The sequence below is a fragment of the Suricata suricatta genome, chromosome 7, assembly GCF_006229205.1.
Source record: "Suricata suricatta isolate VVHF042 chromosome 7, meerkat_22Aug2017_6uvM2_HiC, whole genome shotgun sequence".
Taxonomy (NCBI): domain Eukaryota; kingdom Metazoa; phylum Chordata; class Mammalia; order Carnivora; family Herpestidae; genus Suricata; species Suricata suricatta.
Window position 1 is genome coordinate 54,156,213 of NC_043706.1, and position 20,386 is coordinate 54,176,598.

Sequence of the window (20,386 nt, forward strand, 5' to 3'; positions counted from 1 at the left end):
AGTAATAATTTGCATCAAAAATAAATAATGTGTTATGAGGTTTTCAGATTTTACCATGCAGAAGAGAGTTATGACATCCATACACAGAATACGCACACACACATGAAACTATTTCAGATCTTCTAACCCAGGATCCATTTTAAAAAGGATGCCTCTTTCTAAAGCATTGCCAAAATGGTTAATATACTGAACATGTCATATTCTTACCTAATCAAATAAATAAATCACTTACAAAAAAGAAATTAGTGAGAAACACTATGGTTACAAAATTTCTAAAAGCTTTTTCTCTTCAAGCAGATTAGTGAAATAAAAACAATTATCTTAGACTGTGCACCTTCAAAACTGCAAAGGTTAGTATTTTAAGCAGATTTTTATTTATTTGTTATTTATTTATTTTGAGAGGTTGAGCTCACAGGAATGGGGCAGAGACAAAGAGAGAGGGCGAGAGGGAATCCCAAGCACGTTCCACACTTGCTCAGTGTGGAGCCCGAAACTGAGCTCAGTCTCACAAGTGTGAGATCAGGACCTGAGTCCAAATCAAGAGTCAGTCGCTTAACTGACTGAGTCACCCAGGCATCCCATTTTAAACATATTTTTTTAGTAGAATTTAATATTCATTTTTGTTAAGCATTGTCTCTGTCCATAACATTCTATTCCAAAAGTCATGATTATGAATGAAGTGATTCAATTATTCTTCAATCTTACATTCTCTATGTTAAAGACTTGTTCTTAGGATCAGCAAATAAAAGATGTGATCACATATACAGAAAAGTTTAAAACACTACTGATAGTGCATATATACAAAACAGTTTCTCTAAACGGGAAATTCTAGGGGGGTTATTCCCTTTTATTCTTCCTGAAACATAGTTAAAACCAGGTGAAACAAAAGCAGTTATTGGAGTATTTTGTCAGTTACTAACATACTCCACACCAAATAACTTGGATAATCATCCATTGATTGATTTAAAAAATAGACAGGGCACCTGGGTGGCTCAGTTGGTTAAGTGTCTGACTTCATTCAGCGCAGGACATGACCTCGAAGTTCAGTCTTTGAGTTCAAGCCCCGTACCCAGCTCTGTGCTGACATCTTGAAGCCTGAAGCCTGCTTCAGATTATGTGTCTTTCTCTCTCTCTGCCCCTTCTCACGCTCTTTATCTCTCTTTCTCTCTCTTTCTCTTTCTCAAAAATAAATAAACAGTAAAAAAAATAAAAAATAAAATAAAAGATAGAAAGGGCTTAGAATGCACCAAAAACTGTAGAATCCACCAAAAACTGTGTTGGGTAAATCAAAAACAAAGACAAATAAAATTAAGTAACTGTTTTCTAAATGAGAGTTTGTCTCCATTTATTTTAAAATCAATAATCCTGTAGTAAGATACACCCTACTGAATGGTGAAAGACTAAATTTTTCTCCTAAGCCCAGGATAAATTCAAGGATGTCTGCTTTCACTAAATTATTTAATATAGAACTAAAATGTAGATTGTTGTGCCTATAGGGAAGTAGGTAAATGGAACAGTATGAAGTTCAGAAAGACTACACTTAGAAGGTAAATTGATTTTCAACAAAAGTGCAGAAGCAATAATATTTGAAAAGCAAATCATTTTAGCAAATGGTACTAGGACAATTGGATATTCATATGCAAATGAAACAAAACAAAGCACCAAAGCAAAACAAACACAAAGAAACCTTTTCTGTCCTACCTCACTTTAAGGCAAATTTTATGTTGAGATCTATAATAGAGACCTATAAAATCTAAAATTATAAAAATTGTAGTGAGAAAGCATTCAAGAATGCCTTTGCAAAGTTAAACTGGGAAAAGTTACTTAATAAGAAGCAAATAGTACTCACTAAAGCTTTTGCTGATCCAAAAACCACTAAGAAACTGAATAGACAAGCCACAGACTGGGAGTCTATACTCCCCATACATACATCTGAAACATGATTAGTATCTAAATATAACACTGTATGTTAATTAACCGGAATTAAAATACAAACTTTAAAAAAGTTAGTATTTGTAAGCTGCCTACGCGGCTCAGTCAATTAGCATCCGACTCTTGATTTTGTCTCAGGCAAAATTTCCCAGTTCATGAGATTGAGCTCTGAGTCAGGATTCAGGCTCTGAGCAGGGAGCCTCCTTGGGATTCTCTCTCTCTCTCTCTCTGTCTCTCTCTGTCTCTCTCTCTCTCTCTCTCTCTCTCTGTCTTTGTCTCTCTCTCTGCCTCTCCCTTGATCTCTCTCTCTCGCTCTCTCTCTCTCTCATAAATAAATAAATAAACTTTAAAAAATGATTAGTATCTAGAATCTACAAAAAGTTCTATAATTATATAAGACTATAAAAAGTTAATAATTAAGCACATATATCTGAATTACTAACACAAAAACAAAAACGAAAAAGATCAAAGATTGATGAGGATGAGGATGTGGAACTACTGGAGAAATTACTGTTGGCAGTTTAAAGTGATACAACTACCTTCGAAAGATTGACAATTTATTATAAGGTTCATATATACGGAACACAGAGTTCTGCTATGACCCAGCAATTCTACTTAGGTATTTAACTAAGGGAAACAGAAGCATATGTTCACAAAACAACCTGTACAAGAGCGTCCATGATATTTTACTCACAGTCACCATTAAGCTATAAGCCAATGCCTATCCAAGGAGAAAAGATCAACAAGCGTATACATAAATAGAAAGGAATAATTCACTGATTAATACAATGGCATGGATATATCTCACAATTATGTTGAGTGAAAGAAGCCAGATTAAAAAAAAAAAAGTGTATCATGTTAGATTCCATTAATACAAAATTCTAGAGGCCAGAAGAATATATGGTGTCAGAATTCCTAAGAGTGGTTGCCTGGGGAAGATAGAAGCCAGGATTGGACCGGTGGGAAAGTGGCATGGCGGAAACAACTGGCGTGATGGAATTGTTCTGTATTTTGTTGAAAGTATACAGATACATTTTTGTCAAAACTTATAGATACAGTTTTGTCAAAACTGTGCATTTCACAGTATGTAAACAGTACTTCAATTAAAAATGGAGGCAAAATTAGAAGGTTGAAAATATAGAAATATTTTAAGAACAGTATCATAACTAAAGGTCCTACAAGGACATACTAATTGCAGGCACTTACACATCGGAATTTCACTAGACTTTTTGGAAATACATCATTTGAATCTGTGTAGATGCTGGAGGAGTCGTCGAGAAGATATGACTGCCAGTTGACCCACAACCTGGACTTTGGCAACTGGAGGCTCTTTGCTCCCTCCCTTATCCTCGGAATTTATGTCCCCCCCACTGTTCCCACAATAGGAGCCACTTTAAGGACACAGCCTTTAGACCATCTGGACTGTAAACATGACTGAACCACATTAAGGCCTCTGTATAAACCCAAGATTGCGGTGGGCAGGTGCTAAGATCTACTCATTTTGCAGCCACCCAACACAACTTTCTAAAAGTCCCCTTGCTTATTAAACTTTTCACCTAACAATCTGGAGTGGCCTGCCTCTATCTTCAGTCTGTGCTTGCCCTCCGTGTATGGGAGCCAGTTTTGAAAATCACTTGGGAAATTCCTGTGTTTGTGAGCTAATAGCAGACTATCCAGGGAAAGAAATGGAGAAAAATCCCTCAACTCAGTTCCCAGGCTAGTATAACCTTGATATAAAACCGAATTAGAAAAGAGAATTTATAGAGCAAATTCATTCATGAAATAAAACCTACTTAACAAAACAGCAGCCTGCTGTATATACAAAAAATATATGATGATTGAGTTGTTTGTCACAGATACACAGGTAGTTAAGATTTATAACCCCTAACTTACAACCCTTAATTTATAACAATGGAGGAAAAATGGTTAACATTTTATTTGGAGAGAAAAAAAAAGCTAACATTTTATTTAAACAGAAAAATAATTTTATGAAATTCAATTCCAATCTCTATAAAACTCATATCATCTGAAACTTTCTTTTTTTAGTAGACGCTTTCTACTAAAAACCTGTAAGAAAAGTATATTTAATAGTACAATAATATTTTTTAAATATTTTTTGCATTTATTTATTATTGAGAGATGGAGAAGAGGCAGAGAGAGAGGGAGATATAGAATGTTAAGTAGGCTCCAGGCTCTGAGCTGTCAGCACAGAGCCTGATGTGGGGCCCAAACCCAGGAACTGTGAGATCATGACCTGAGCTGAAGCAGGACGCTCAATGACTGAGCTCCCCAGGCACCCCAATAGTAAAATAATATTAAAAACAAGGCAAAGTTGCATATTGTTTTCTTCAGTGATGAATATTCAAGCCACTGAATAAATGTCATAAATGTCAGAAAGAAACAAATTACCACTCAAGTTTTATATAAATTTATATATCTTAAAGTAATTTCAGAAAAAAATTATCAGAATCAGTAAAAGAGCTTAGCAAGGTGTTTTTACAAAATCAATATAAAAAAATCAATTGTATTTTTGTACACCAGCAACATATAATTAGTAATTTAAAAAAAAAACAGACAGATACCACTCATGGCATCAGTAAAAAAATAAATAAGATTTCCTAAGAATAACTTGAATTATGTACAATCAAAACCTTTATAGAAAATATATGTTTATTCTACATTTTATATTTTATTTTTATATTTTTATTTTACATTTACATTAGTGAATCTGTCAAATGTACATACATAGATTGAGAGACAGATCAAATTCATGGACAGCAAGTCTCAATTTCTAGTATTTTCAATTACATCTATAGGCTCAACACAGTTCTAATTGAAATCACAATAGGATTTGGGCCAACTTACCAATTGGTTGTAAAATTTGTATGAAAACATCAAAGTCCAAGAATAGTCAAAACATTCAGAAGCAGAACAAATGAAGGACTATGCCTATCCCTACAAAGATTCATTATAAAGCTGTATTAATTATGACTATGTGATATGTATAGTCCTGGAACACAGATAGAAAATGGAGCAGTGGAATCCAGAATCCAGAAACAGATTCCTCCTCATGTTAAAATAATGTATGATGCCAGGGGCAGTACAGATCAGTGAGGCAGAATAATGGCCTCCTAAAAATGCCCATGGCCTAATACCCAGAATCTGTAAATATGTTACCATGCAAAAGAGACTTTGCAACTCTAATTTAGGAATCTTGAGATGAAGAGATTATCCTAGATTGCTCAGGTGTGCTCAATGTCCTTATAAATTAAAGTAAAAGGTAACAGAATGTGGTTGGAGTGATGTGATTGTTGGCTTTGAAGATGGGAGGAAACCATGAGCCAAAGAATAAGGATAGATTCTAGAAGCTGAAGGAATCAAGGAACAGATTTTCCCACAAAACCCCCAGAAGGAAAGCAGCCTTCTTGACACCTTAATTTTAGTGCATGAGAACCATTTCAGACTTATGATCTTTATAACTGTAATATAAGAAATCTGTTGTGTTTTAAGCCACTTAAGTTTGTGTTAGTTGTTACAGAAACAACAGAAACTAATAAGTTAAGGAAAGAAGAAACTATCTAAACAGACCATAATTGGCTATCCATAGTAAGAATAATGAAATTGCTTCCTACACTATAACAAAAAAGATAAATAGAGATGAAGTATAGATTTAGGAGTGAAAGGCAAAATTTAAGATTTCTAACAGAAAAATATGGGGAAATAATGTCTAACAGTTCTAAAACAAAAACTAAAAATATGCTAACAGTAAAACTTTTATTTAAATTAAGAATATTATTTATTAATGAATTTTATGATTATTGGCTATTATTACTTGCTACAATTAACATAATTTGAAGGTTCACTCTGTGTTGGGCACTAAGTCCTCTACATGGATATCTCACAGCAAGCGTGGTGATGAGAAAAAATGTTTACAAACCCCTCCTCACACGGCCACCTCTATTATAAGGCAGGAGATTCCATCCAAAGAATGGATATCATTTCTGTTTCAGATTTAATTTTTTAAAATTTTTTAAATTTTATTAATTTTTGAGAGACAGAGAGCGCACAAGCAGAGAAGGGTCAGAGAGAGAGGGAGATACAGAATCTGAACCAGGCCCCAGGCTCTGAGCTAGCTGTCTGCACAGAGCCCGACGCAGGGCTCAAACCCACAAACTGAGAGATCATAACCTGAGCTGAAGCCGGACGTTTAACCAACTGAGCCACTCAGGCACCCCTGTTTCAGATTTTAAAACAAGATGTAATCATGAAGCTGGTGTATACTATTATATGGTGCTTAATTTTGGGATATTTATTTTAAGATAAATTTGGAAAACACTCAATATAAAAGTTGTTCTAACTAAGACTTTTTTTTTCTCCTTTCATCCTATATTCAGTCCCCTTTCAAACAAAGTCAAATGACATAATCATGACAGGTGCATTATCAGTTCACTGAAAACTGTTGGGTCCAACCTTTCATTTAAAGCAAATTTCTTTCAACATGGAAAATAACTCAAACATTACACCATAGTGTCTTCAATATTTAGCTATAATTTAGAACTTGGGAACCTCTAAGATTCTTAAGGTTTACTAGAGTGAACACAGCTGTGTTTTCAGTATGTTAAATATCCTCAAGTAATTTGAAAGTATTTTATCCACATGTGTTTTAAGAAAATTAAATTTGTGGATGTCAAATTCATTTATGCTTATGTCACCGAACAGTTGTTTTGTAACAACTTTTATATTCAAAAAGCCTTTTGAGAAATTTTAATCAGATTTTTAATTTTTTTCCTAAAAGGAAATATTTAAATCATGTCAAGTAAAATTAACCAAAAGAACACATTTCAATGAATTTGTAAAGTTACAAAATATTTGTGGCAAAGCAATTGCTTTTCATGAAAATGGGAACACCTTAAGCAAAATATTTCCAGGACTTCTTTTTTTCATGTAGTAAACCCAGGAACAGTTTAAAATTAGGTGAAAATATGGTGGGTGGCTGGCTCCAACAGGAGAGCATGTGACTCTCAATATCAGGGTCATGAGTTGGAGCCCCACATTGGCCATGGAGCCTACTTAAAATAAAATAATAATAATGAATAAAAATAAAATAAAATTAGGTGAAAATAAACTTCAATAATATTGGGTGTATGTATTTCAAAGTTTATCAATTCACCCACTAAGTAAGGGTACCCCAGAATCTACAGTCTCTCATTTTACCCTTTTTTCCTAATTAACTCATTTCTTCCTGATTAAAATATTTCATCAAAACTTGTATAAAATAAAATTTTTCTTTTTCTTGTTTTACCATGTGGAATTTTTCTTTTTTAAAATTTTGTTAATGTTTATTTATTTTTGAAAGAGAGAGAGAGAATGTGTGTGTACACAGGAGGGACAGAAAGAGATAATAATCTGTAGCAGGTTCTAGGCTCGGAGCTGTCAGTACAGAGCCTGATGCAGGGCTTGAACTCTGGAACTGTGAGATCATGAACTGAGCCACCCAGGGGCCCCACCATGTGGCATTTTTCCAATGAAATATTTGTAAACTAATTCCAGCAGTTCTGTTTCTTCTCAAATCGAAGGGGCAATACACCTAGCCTTAATTCTCTTTTTGTGGGCACTAAAATTACATCTGCTTTGTGATGAAAGGGCAGGGTTGATCACTAGGGCCACTTGTGAAGAATCTGAATTACTAATCTCTGCTGCTGGCCTCATCTTTTCTTTCATATGCCAGCCACCACTGGATTTGAACTCCCTCATTTCCTGATCCTCAAATGCCTCTTGTCCTCATATCTCTTTATATTTATTTGAACACCATTTTCATCTCTATCTTATTCCTGACTTTAGTATTAATCCTCTTTTTAATGAGTAGGAATTCACAAAGCTGCTTGCTGTTCTGTATTTGAGAATTCAACATTACGTCACCCTTTAGTATTCTACTCTTGTGTTTGTCACCATTAACACAAAGTTAAGCAAATTTGGGAAGATTGCACAAAGAGAGACCACAGTTGCAGATCAAAAAATATTCTTTCTGTATAAATAGACAGGAAAAGACAACACTTCAGGTACTCATCTCAGCAATCATCAAAGGACACTGGTGAGCAAAGGAACAGAACTTTATTCAACTGCAAAAATACCAAGCTATGACTGTAGAATTAAATAATACCATTTGGAATTTACAGAGAACTCTATCAGAGAAAACCACTTCTAATTTAACAAAGTAGACAATGGTGAGTATTTAAGAAAAGGACAGAGGTGGAGACTACCATTAATCATGAAAGATAGTATCCATGTAAATTAACCATGAAAGACAGTATCAATATCCATCATAAACTGTTATTCAAAAAACATATTTATATAAAATCAAGAATGAAATCTACTCAGCTGCTCACATCACATGCTGGTTTAGCACCTAGAACTTGTGAAAAGTACGAAGGATACAAACTGAACCAGAGAGATATAAATACTTCTTTCAGGAAACGTCTACTCCTGTGGGAAAAAAAGGGGAATAGATAAGCTGTTAAAATTTTTAAAAGAAACTGGTAAGTGGCATAACAGAAGTACATTAAATGTTACAAAAATTCAAAGGAAGAAGAAATCATTTCCATATGGGAAAGCTTAAGAAGTTTGACGTTTTTGTTGAGCCTTGAACAAGGAGACAGAAGCTGGGCATGGAAAAAAGGCAAGGATATCATAGCAAAGTTCTAAAAAGGGAGTTTGGAGAAGATGTAGTGGAGCAGGGGTAGGAAATTAAAGATGGAGGCGTCCATCAGAAGTTGTTTGGTGTAACGTTGATAAATGATATGGAGCATAAAGTAGAATGGCAGTCATAGAGAATAGAAGAGGAAAGGAAGTGAAATAGAGACCAGGTGGTACCTGCAACAAGACCAGGCAATTTATTAAATTGGAGGAATATGAAGAAAGGAGATTGAATTATTAATAAAACTTTCTACATCTGGAGCACTGAAAACATACTGTATCATTAACAAACCTGTGCAAGACAGGAACAACAGTTTTAGAGGGAAATCTTGGTTGTAATCCATTTTAGATGCCCTCGTTTTTAATGTTTATTTATTTTTGAGAGAGAGACACACACAGAGTGTGAGTGAGAGAGATTCAGAGAGAGATAGAGAGGGAGACACAGAATCTGAAGCAGGCTCCAGGCTCTGAGCTGTCAGCACAGAGCCTGACACGGGGCTCGAACCCACAAACTGTGAGATCATTACCTGAGCTGAAGTCAGCTACTTAGCCGACTGAGCCACCCAGGCACCCCTTCAGATGCCCTTCAATTGGAGAAATCTAGTAGCCATATATGGATAGATATATAGAGAGAAATTTAAGATAAAAATACAGGTCTAGCAATTTTCTACATAGAAGTGCTACCAAAAGTCAAGAAATTGCTACAGGAAAGGAACAAGGGAGGAAAAAACAGCCCAGAAAAGAAATCTGAGGAATAATAAGGAAGAGGGGCAAAGGACTAGTGCCTGGAGGAATACAAGAGAATGGGGAAAATAAAAGAATGCTGGATTTGTTTAATAAATCACTTAATCCCCAAGTATGAATCAAGCGACAATTATTCATCAAGCATTGTGGTAAAAGAGGTTTAGAATTCCACAAGAATGTAAAACTGGAGTCTTGAGAAAACTTTTCCCTGTGACATAGCGCTTAAGTAGAGTGGAGATGTATAGGAAGCTGGAGCGGGGGTAAAGGATGAGCGTTCTGATGGAGAATTTCCCAGCAGAAGAAATAACATGGAAAAAAACTGAGTATGCCGTTTGATAAACTGAAAGAAATTTACTTTGGAGGTATAAGAAATGTGGCTGGAAGGGAGATGGATATAGAGAACATATTCAGGTACTTATGACACTGTTGAGAATTATGTCTTAGGTAAAACCAGTGCAAAGTCTTTGAAGATCTGAACTGATGACTGGTGGGGAAAGGGGGTAGGAGAAGAGAACTGAGACATGATTAATTTACTTTATTTTTTTTTAATTTTTTAATCTTTATTTTTGAGAGCACCAGTGGGAGAGGGGCAGAGAGAGAGGGAGACACAGAATCCGAAGCAGGCTCCAGGCTCTTAGCTGTCAGCACAGAACCCTACACCCTACACAGGGCTTGAACTAACAGAGCCATGAGATCATGACCTGAGCTAAAGGGAGTCACTTAATTGATTGAGCCACTCGGGTGCCCCCGATTGATTAACTTTCTTTAAAGGCATCTTGCTGTTTGAGGAAGGAGGAATAGAAGGAATAAACAAAGAGGTGAAGAAGTCAGGAAGCAGTAATTTTAGCAGAGGCTACAGATGGAGGGAGCCTAGGTTTTGAGAAAAAAGAAACTGATCATTTGGATTTGGCTATTAGGAAGAATTTTTATTCTGTGCTAAAATACCAATCATTACATTATACTTAATCTCAGAATTTACATAGCATTTCAAAATATAACAGTAATTGTCAACACATATGAACTAGAAGAGTTTAAATGAAAAGGCCCATCAAAACAATAAGCAGCAAATACTCTTTTTGCCATAAGATCCTAAAGTCCCATTTGGGGTTGCTCACTTCAGAGAGAATTATTTGAATTTGAGGGAAGCATACATAGTTGGAGAAAAGGAATCCATTTATACCAAATTTCAAAATGTGGAACCTTTAAAATGTGGTGATTCAGTATATCTTGGGCTTAATCAATATTTGCCTCTGAAGTTTCCAAAAAGCAAGGTCAAGGTTAAAAACCAGCCTATCTTTTACCATTTTACAGAATAGTTCATGTTTTACAGAAACAGCAAAGAAACTCGGGAAGATGCTGATAAAAATGATTGGACATGAATTTTAATAATGTAAATAATTTACCAGTTTTAAAGTTTAATAATTTAATAATATAAATAATTTAATAATTTTAAACATATATACAATGCATGTCTTATTTGTTCTGCTACAAATAATTCTTTCCTATGTTTCAGCACAATGTGTGTAAATCATATTCTCCTTTCGTAGACTAAAGAGTCTTTGGTCATATTTTAAATGTTTTTCATTCTGTGTGGAACATCCTTAAATGTCTTCTGAGCCCATCTATGCTATATTTATACAACTCTAGGGGAAGCTTCTCCAAGCTCAGGTTATTTTTATTTGGAAAGATTCATTTAAATCACTATATTAAGTGAAAAGTGTCATTTGAGAAAGCTGTAATCTTAATTATAACTACAGCTCAAACCCAAACACTAATTCGTTCAGCGTGTACAATTATCTGAATAAAAATGCTTCTAGAATACTATATGATCAGACCACCATACATTTATTTGTAGAGAGAAATGATTGTTTACTCAGTACAGTGACATGCCGGTACATAACATTTTTATATCTGCATGTTACACTTTTAATACTTAGCAGATATTTCTTTGGCTTTTCTATAATAACATCTCAAGTTGGCTATATTCTTATACTTTAGAATTTTAAAAATCTTTAAATAAATCACAATGGTGCCATCCTATAGAATTATGAATTTCTAAGCTAAATCTTTTGGAGAGCCTGGGTGGTTGAGTTGGTTAAGTGTTTGACTCTAGGTTTTTGGCTCAGGTCATAATCTCACCGTTTGTGAGATCAAGCTCTTCATTGCTTGGGATTCCCTCTCTCTCCCTCCCTCTCCGTCTTTCCTCTCCTTGCACTCCCATGCTCGCTCTCTCTCAAAAAAGTAAATATATAAACTTAAAAAAATAAAGTAAATCTTTTTATTTAAGTGTCACATATGTCCCTTGTAAATTGTGTTTACATGTCCAAATTAAAGATGTTTGTTCTCTATAGGACTTTTTCTTCTCTACACAATGTCATGAAATCAATATATGATCTTATGCTTGATAACAGCATAATGATTCAGGAAGTGCTTATTGAGTATTTACCAGGTATCAGGCACTGTTCTAGACACTAGGAATATAAAAGCACATGAACAAAGTTTTTGGATGCTAGTGAGCTTCGTTCTCAATAAGGATTTAGGGGCACCTGGCTGGCTGAGTTGGTAGAGTGTATGACCCTTTATCTCAGGTTTGTAAGTTCAAGCCCCATATTGGGTGTAGAGATTACTTACAAATATAATCTTTAAAACAAACAAACAAACAATTATTTCCAATTTAAAATAACGAATTGCTTTTCTGTTTCCCAGATGCTACCTAGTTTTTTCAAGGTTCAGGCTGCTTAAAATCAACTATTGTATTGTTTAGAATTTTACTGTATACAATGTGGACAATTCCAACCATTCTAAAAGGATGTCTTAATATCCTAAGGTTAAATATTAATTCAGTAGCAGAGTAAGAAGAAAGCTGACTTGATTAGCTCATTTAAACACCATCGATTTGATCAACATTGGTTAAAAGATTGGGTACTGTAACCAGACTGTAAAACATCTGACTACAGGTAGTATTCCTACCTGCTCTTCTGAAATCCTCAACTGAAACTGATATGGACTATTAGAAGAGAAAACAGGAAATCCAGATTCAAGTCCTTCTTTATGCCCTCTTAGTGACACTAGAAAATATAAGAGGTACTATATATATGAAAGGAAACTTCTTATACAAGAAATAGAAACACAATATATGAAACTCAATGATTCTTCTGCTTTGACTTGATTCTTTTAAGACAATGGACTCTGTCAAAACTAAAGATTATCTTTTTTTTAATGAGTATTTATTTTTGAGAGATAGAGACAGAGCAGGAGTGGGGCAGGGTCAGAGAGAGAAGGAGACACAGAGGGATGGGCTAAGTGGGCTAAGTGATGGGCATTATGAAGGGCCTGTTGGGATGAGCACTGGTTGTTCTATGTAAGTGATGAATCACTAAACTCTACTCTTCAAGACAATTTTACTATATATGTGCTTTTAATTGTTTTCAATGTTTATTTATTTTTGAGATACAGAGACAGAGCATGAGTAGGTGTTGGGGCAGAGAGACAGGGAAACAGAATCCAAAGCAGGCTCCAGGCTCTGAGCTGTCAGCCCAGATCCTGACGCGGGGCTTGAACTCACTAACCATGAGATCATGACCTGAGGCGAAACCAGACACTTACCAACTGAGGAACTCCGGTGCTCCACCATATATGTTCTTTTATTCTTATTAGTGCACATCACCTAGCAAGAAGTCAGCTCCAGGTCAAAATCTTAAGTATGTCTTTGAGCCCTGATCATGACAAACTTGGCAAGGCAGGCTTCCTATGGAGAAGTTGCTATTTCCAAACCAGAGTTGGTGCACGGTGACTGACCTGCAGTTTACTGGAAAGAGCTGCAGTCAAGGATTCGAGTCCACCAGGCCAGCCATGCTTCTACACACTTGCATTCCTAGGTCTTATCTGGGGTCTTGAGTGAAGCAATTTCCCAGTTCAGATTTAGTAATTTCCACTCATAGCTTTCCCACCCCTTTCTCTTTCTGGGCCTCCATGTCCATAAAATATCAGGAGTCTTTTTTTGGATCTCCTTGGTAGGGAGACAACTCCCCCCATCTGAGCTGCACCTATGTAACCTTCACCCAGTGTCATTTTGAGGTGAAAAATGGCTGGCACCATTTTGGATCCCTTGATTGCATTGTCACAGTAAGTGAATAAAAAACATAAATGTTACCATCAGTTTGACTCGTTGCCCTAACTAACCACTTTAACACATGGCACCTCAACCATAGTAGGTGCTCTTTTATTAACTGATGGAATCATTGATGAATTAATAAGTGATGATCTAATAAGAGAGATGTTATAAGGAAATATGAGATTGGTGCACAAATGGAATACATTAGGAATGCACATTAGATGATGTGTCTCCTTGATTTAAAAAATTAGGAAATACAATATTTATCTGAGTGTTTGCAACATAAGAAAAAATGCATCTTACTACACATTTGAAAATGCCTGTGTAATGTAACTACAATGCCATTTTTGGTTGTCTTCAGCAAAGTGACAATAAATACTGCTAAGAATTTATTAAGGTGTTCCATGACACCTTTTTATAAAATCACCTAAAGTAGTCTTCAGCAGTTTTGTAATTCACTATGACTACATAACACCTTGACATATATTATGAACATAATATAGCCTAAATATGAATTCTAAGTGATAGAGAAATTTAGAAATTTCTGACTGTGCTTTAGAACTCTATGACCAATATCATAAGATAATAACAAATAATGAACAATAATATAAAATGATATAAATATAAAATTTAAAATATTTGGGGTGCATGTGTGGTTTCTTTTATCAAGGTTCTTTTTTTTTAACTTTTTTTTTTAATTCATTTTTGAGAAAGAAAGACACAGAGTGTGAGTGGGGGAGGGTCAGAGAGAGAGGGAGGCATAGAATCAGAAGCAGGCTCCAGGCTCTGAGCTGTCAGCACAAAGTCTGATGTGGGACTCGAACCCACAAACCACTAGATCATGACCTGAGCTGAAGTCAGCTGCTTAACCAACTGAGCCACCCAGGAGCTCTTTATCAAGGTTCTTAACAGGTTTATCAGATTTGCACAGATTTATTAGAGATTCAAAACATATTTATTTAAAACATATTTAAAATTCTCCACTCTACATACCTGAAGAATTTTAATAATGTTCCCCCAAATAAAGATGAAATTTCTGATTATTTGACTTTTAAAGTAAAAGCATCTTAATTTATAATTTACTCTTTATCAGAAGAAGTGAAAAAAAAGACACCTTCTTTGTGATTATTTATACATAGAGTCATGAGAGGAATTGAGAGAAAAATTTACTAAATTCATGAAAGTGTGTATGAAATGTAATAATTATTCTATACCTCAGATCTAATATTCTGAAGAAAATTACACCACAGAAAGTACACTTAATGTACTTTAGTTTCTACTTTCACGGTGTTAAAAGGTTTTAAAGTGCTTTGATGCAAAATGGCAAATGACATACTTTAGAGAAATCAATATTTTTTGCATTTGCTACTAAAAGGGAACATTTTTTGTATGTCATTGTTGGGAGACTTGCTAATAGAGAAGAAATCAGCTATATTTTTAACTTATTTCTTCTCAAAATCTTTACATTAATATCTTACTTCTCCATTGGCAAACTTCATTCCCAACTGACTTGAAAAAGGATGATTATCAATGTGGCAAAATCTATCACTAAATTCTGTGCTGCCTATCTCAAAACAATTACTTTAAATCATGAACTGAGCACATACAATAATTCACCATGATCCATAACTGTCCACTAGAAATAAAGTAGGTCTTCAATTCCTCAGTGAAATGATGTATATTTCACTATGTTTTTATTTAGTATGCTATGTTGTTTAATCTCCTATTTTAAATAAAAAGTGATTTTTCTATGAATTTGAAATATTTGTTAGAGATTAACATATTAACCATAATAGTAAAATATGACCATTAAAAAAGGATAGCTTGGTTTACGTTAGTAATCACCAGAATGCAAGTTAGAAGTCCTGTGAGCAGCTACTACATATCCAGCTTTATTGTCCTTATGCAGCAGCACATACCCAGGATTTAACATTTTTAATTGTCTTTTATATTTGCCATCCCAGAAAATTCTAAGAAAAATCTAATGCTGCATGCATAAATTCAAAAAATAGCTACATTATTTGAGAATCTCTCCAATTTGACAAATATTAATTGTAATCTAATGTTTACCCTAAGATGAATGGGGATAAGACCGACATCTTCCCGTAAAACCTTAGTCTCAGAAGATGTATTCATTTACAGGTTTATAACTCTTTTAATTTTATAAAAAGACCTTTTACATACAAACTATACAATAAGATGCTGGACCAAAGACTACAAAATAGTTTAAAAGTTAGTGCCTACAGATGTGCAAGCATGGAGATACTAATAGACTTCTAAGATAGCACTTTTGACTATGAGCTTTCTTGTGACCAAAGACTTAAAAAAAGATGAGCTATAAAATTCAAAACATTGCTAATGTGAAAAACATTTATAGATAAATACAGATTGTACATATACCAAAACTATTTGGAAGTGTGAAGTTAATTTTTATGGCACTACATAGAGAGATTCGCTACTACAAGCAGAAATACATTCTGAGACAAGTTTTATAATGAGTTGGTTGTACCATTCCTCAAGCTAAGTCAACACATGTTGATCAATACTTACTGAATGTTTGTTAATGTGCTAATAACCATGTTAAATGTTTTATATTCTATATCTTATTCAATTTTTTTTAATTTTTTAGTGCATTTCTATTTTTGAAAGAGAGAGACAGAGTGCAAGCGGGGGAGAGGCAGAGAGAGAGGGAGACACAGATCTAGAGCAGGCTCCAGGCTCTGAGCTGTCAGCACAGAGTCTAATGCGAGGCTCAAACCCAGGAACTGGAGAGATCATGACCTGAGCCAAAGTTTAATCTTAACTGACTGTGCCATCAGTAGCCCCTTTATCTTATTTAATTCTTAAGCCAAACCTATGAGGGGTTCTATCTTACAGACAGAGTTCTGACATGGAGTTGCTAAGTAGCATACTCAAGCTTTCGTGGAATAACATCAGAAAATATTTCAAGGACTGTTATTATATTAGGTACAAGGATTTAAGAAAATATAGTCTAACTATGTGGGATAATATAGAGATAATCTATAGATTTCCCAGATGTTTAAGTGAGCCAAAATGTAGCATCATAGATACTGTTTCCTTCAATGAAGTATGTGATAATACTTGAGCAGTGCCTTGATGCTTGTGGTTCTATTTTATGACAGTAAACTGGACTGAGCTGTTATTAACCATTGTTCTGGATTCAAATTAAGTGGAGAATAAGACAGAGAAATCAGAGCACTATCTTCCTTGCTCCTTCCTTCCTGCACATTAGTTTGGCATTGACTATGTTCCTCTATTTTAGGACAGAGCTCTTGTCTGTTAGTTGTCTTCTATAGTTTCAAGTCTCTTTCTCTTCCCTTGGCTTTTTAGGCTTAAGAATAGTAAGGCTCTTCACTGTTACTATCCTTGGACATCTCATCATTCCATATTAGCTTCTCTTAACACTGACCATACTTTGCAGATTTCCTCCTCAATAAAAGTCTGTCAATCATTACCTTTGAGTGTGCTCTTTTTCCTTGGATAATCTGACCAAGACATGAAAAACAAATGTAAAATTAATGTATTTTTAAATTTTTTATGTTTTTTAAAATTTATTTTTGAGAGACAGAACGGGACAGCATGAGCAGGGGAAGGTCAGAGAGAAAGGAAGACACAGAATCTGAAGCAGGCTCCAGGCTCTGAGCTAGCTGTCAGCACAGAACCTGACGCGGGGCTCAAACCCATGAACTGTGAGATCATAACCTGAGCCGAAGCCGGCGCTCAACTGACTGAGCCACCCAGGTGCCCTGGGTTAATGAATTTTCTCAATTTACGCCTAAACAAAGCTTTTTACCTAATAAGTAGCAACGTCACATTTACCCAAAGGTGTACAGAGGAATACAGTCCAATTATTAAAAAAAAAAAAAAGGAGTTCCCTAGTGCCAAATTAGAACTTAAATAAGATCATATCTAGTTGGGGAGGTTTGGAAAAGCTTTGAGAGAAAAGTAAGGCTTCATCTTTGTAGAATAAAGGAGATTAAAATGTTTTCTTAATATAAAGTGGGCAAGAAGATTTTTCTTGTGTATTGAAGTTGTGTGAAAGTAGCAAATTTGAAAATGCTGAAAAATGTGCTGTCAAAGAGAGAAATTTGGAGGAACAACAATTAACTGACGTTTCTTAAATGGAACTGTGTAAAACTAGAATTGAGTAACACAGAAGAATGAAATACAGTGTTCTGTTAAAGCAGATCAAGGAAAGGAAAAGAGGGACCTTCCAAAATCAACTAAATGTACCTAGTGGTAAAGCTTTTCAACAAGTTATTCAAGCAAAAACATATCTTTATATAAATATCTTTTTTACTAATAGTGTAAAGCTACATAATTAAATTGTTCCTTTGTTTCTTCACTTATTTCTTCTTATTTATAGCTACTATCAGGTTTTTTATTCCTAAGATTTAGATGTTTATAAATTTTCACACACTAGGGGAAAATTTCAAAAAATCATATACATGTAAAATTACTTGTTTCCCCCTTTACTCTATGTAGAATCAGATTTAAGTAGGTTCTATATGCAAAATATCAAGAATAAATAGAAATGCTATTGCTATTGTTGGCAATAATTCAAGAAACTAAATTTCAAAATAAAAAGAAACCACAAAACAACAGAGGGTATTCTTCTGATAATTTAGAATGAAAAAAAAACTTACAGCCAATGGGAATTGATAATTTACCATTCAAACACCTACTTTAAGAGGGGACTGGGTCAAAGTTGGACTCACCTCTTAAGAGGGAGCTAATGGAACCGAAGCTGGACTATAGCTCAAGCTCACTGCCTCTCTGAGAAAAATTATTAAACAAATCAGTAAAGATTATTAAAAAGCAATCTTCAGATAAGGAAAAGCTCCAAAAACAATCCTTAATTTGTTGAAGAAGCTAAGAAACAATATTGCATATATTACAGGAATATAGCTAGGGAGATTTTGCACATTTATTAATAAAAGGTGTGTTTTGTCTTGGTCTGAATTGAGAAAAATGGAATTTAATGGATAAAAATAAAGAACAGCTAGTGAATTTATTCTGTGTTGGATTTTCTTTTTGAGGGAAAACTATTTCATATTCTTTCAATACAACATCTACTTTCACCCTTAACTCATACAGGGGTAAACACATGACCTAATCCATGCAAGTCATTGTTGCCCTTTCTTGGCATTAAAAACAAACAAACAGACAAACAAAAGAAAAAAAAACTGGACAAGAGAGTGTATCCTCTGGAATGAACTCTAAATATGGAACCCAGAGCTAACAGTAGCCATTTCTCCAGCCACGTGCAGGAAGATGTAGATGAGAATGAAGTTAAAACTTAGACAAAAACAGAGAGGAGATCAATAGTGAGCTTTCATCTAAGTCTTGTCTACTAGTTGCTCCTGAGGCCCAGCTTGATCCCTTCATATCCCCAAATGTGAATGCTCAATCCTTTCCTCAGGCATATGAGGGAATCCTCCCTCTAAATCCTCCTTTTAAATCTCCCTAGTAATATCAAGCTAGAACAAATTGAATTTCTGTCATTTGTAATCAAAAGAATCCTGAAAAATGTAGATTTATTACACAGTTGTTTGTATTTTACAGGCTTACAATAGGCTATATATTTAACGTAACTAATCACATCAGCTGTTTGCCAAATTTAATATCAGCTTTTTGGAAATAATTAAGAAGGTGAAAATGGATATCACTATGAAAGATGTAGAGATACTAAATGTAACCATGGGCCAAATTCCATGGTGAATAGAATACATTTTTAATTTTCATATGTTAGAGAAGTTTATAAACCAAATATTTTATTATTCCCTCCTTGAGCTCCTTCAGTAAGTACAGATTTCTGTGTGATCATATGGTCCAAAGATGGAAATCCAAAGACATATAAGAAAATGGGGATTGGGGCACCTGGGTGGCTCAGTCTGTTAAGCATCTGACTTTGGCTTAAGTCATGTTCTCATGGTTCATGGGTTCAGGCCCCGCATTAGGCTCTGTGCTGACAGCTAGCTCAGAGCCTGGAGCCTGCTTCAGAATCTGTGTCATCCTCTCTCTCTCTCTCTGTCTGTCCCCTGCTTGTGCTGTCTCTCTGTCTCAAAAATAAATAAAAAATAAAAAATAAAATTGTTTAAAGAAAATGGGGATTGCAAAGGCTTCTTATCTACCCATGGTACCTATTTGCACAATGCCTGGCTGAAGGAGGAGGGAGTATGATTTGTGAAAAAAGAGGAGGAAAATAAAGGCGATGATTTAAATCTGCCCCGGCTCACCTTCATAGACTGGGCTCTACAAAAACCTAAGAGATAGCTGGAGATTCAACATTATCCAGTGATGCTGGAGAGCTCTGGTGATCAAGCTCCAGCTGGTGCAGACATTTTCCCCATTTCTCGATGGAATAAAGCAGAGCTCCCAGAAGGGAGTCAGTAAAGAGAAAAAGGTACACTTTGCTATGTGTACCCAGCAGTGGAAACTTTGGGGAGATCAGCATTTTCCCAGAGGAACAATAGATAACCCGGGAGCACATACAGAAAATCCACTTCTGAAAATATGAAAGATATTTCTGTAGGTATCTCCTAGGCATGATTAAAATGACAAGAAGCTGAAGAAGTAATATTCAGTTAAAGGTTTCTCTGGAAACAACAAATTATTCTGAACTAATAACAAAGATTAAAGAAAAATTACATGAAATTATTCATGTTGCATCATTAAAGATGAAAAATGTGTTTTCTGTAAATAGTCTTAATGAAGTATTGTGTGGATTTATAATCATGGTTTCTCACATTTCTCTAAATACGCCCAGCTGAGAAAAGCTCTCCCATTAAATAGTTCATTAAACCTATTTCACCCATTACAGAAACATGATTTTCATGACAAATTAAATTACAACTATTTTCCTTCAAAGGATACAATATT

General features: G+C 34.9%; 1 protein-coding gene across 1 annotated transcript in view; it reads right to left on the minus strand.

Annotated features, from left to right (window-relative positions):
* KHDRBS2 (KH RNA binding domain containing, signal transduction associated 2) overlaps positions 1-20,386 on the minus strand; it is a 543,955-nt gene that overhangs the window by 343,756 nt on the left and 179,813 nt on the right. The gene's annotated exons all lie outside the window — the stretch shown is intronic.